Below are 1,054 nucleotides of genomic sequence, written 5' to 3'. Positions count from 1 at the left end.
TTCTTCTGGTAAGTTGTGGAAGGTTGCACAGCTTGCTGATAGGATTTTCTGGCATTGTGTTCGGATTCCTTGTCATCAGTTGCTGTTGATTATCCTCACCTTCTACAATAATTCTTGGTTCTCTGCATTTCACAGGCCGGGTCAGAATATCAGATGGAATGATCTTCCCCAGGTAACACAACTATTTTGCAGGGGAATGATATGGTCAGACCCGTCTGATTGAGAAATCAGAGACCCCCTTTTAAGGGGGAATTATATGGTCAGTGTACCTACATGCAACCCTGTATGTGGCGGGCGGAAGGTGGGTCATGGCCATTTGTCCTGTTGGTGCCTACAGTGGAAGAATGAGAGTTATGGAACCACTTGAATCGGTAAATCCTAACCATCCATCAGTGGCCTTGAAGTGGGCAGGAGAACAGAAAAAAAAGGAAAAGAAAAGAAAAAGAAAAACTTGAATTGACTGCTGTAATGTCTGATTGGCATGGTTTACATCCTCATCAACGCCCCATTAGCTGCATGGTCCTAATTCACCTTTCTTTCGGCCACTTGCATGGACAGAGGTAAAGCTGTATGGAGTTTCCCATCCATCCAATTGCATTGCATACATCATTTCCGCACCTGTAGTTGGATCTTCAGCTCCTATTATCCCTTTGTAGACATTCAAATGCTTGTGTCACATAATTAGATGCACACATGACGTGCTGCAGCCTACCTTTTCCAACAGTGTGTCCGTGCAGGGCACACCATGAAGATCAAATGGTGAAGAAATCAGGCTGTTCCACTTCCTATTTGGGCTGCACCATGAGAATAAACAGCCAGCCAGCGGTTTGACTCAACTCAACACGCTGGCATGGCCAACCTAATTAGTGGATTGGCAGAATGTTTTGTCTCACGACCCGATGGGTTCAAGAGGGAGATCGACCTGAAATGATAACTGAACCTTTAATGCTTTTTATTACTTCCCAGTGACTGATTAATGCCTAACCTTTCTGGCTTCCCCATTTCTTGCCACCATAGACGAGACTCCCGATTCCGCATATCCTTGACTAGTTGA

Source organism: Magnolia sinica, chromosome 19 (assembly GCF_029962835.1).
Source record: "Magnolia sinica isolate HGM2019 chromosome 19, MsV1, whole genome shotgun sequence".
NCBI classification, from domain to species: domain Eukaryota; kingdom Viridiplantae; phylum Streptophyta; class Magnoliopsida; order Magnoliales; family Magnoliaceae; genus Magnolia; species Magnolia sinica.
The sequence above is the reverse complement of the archived record's forward strand: the minus strand, read 5'-3'. Positions refer to the sequence as shown.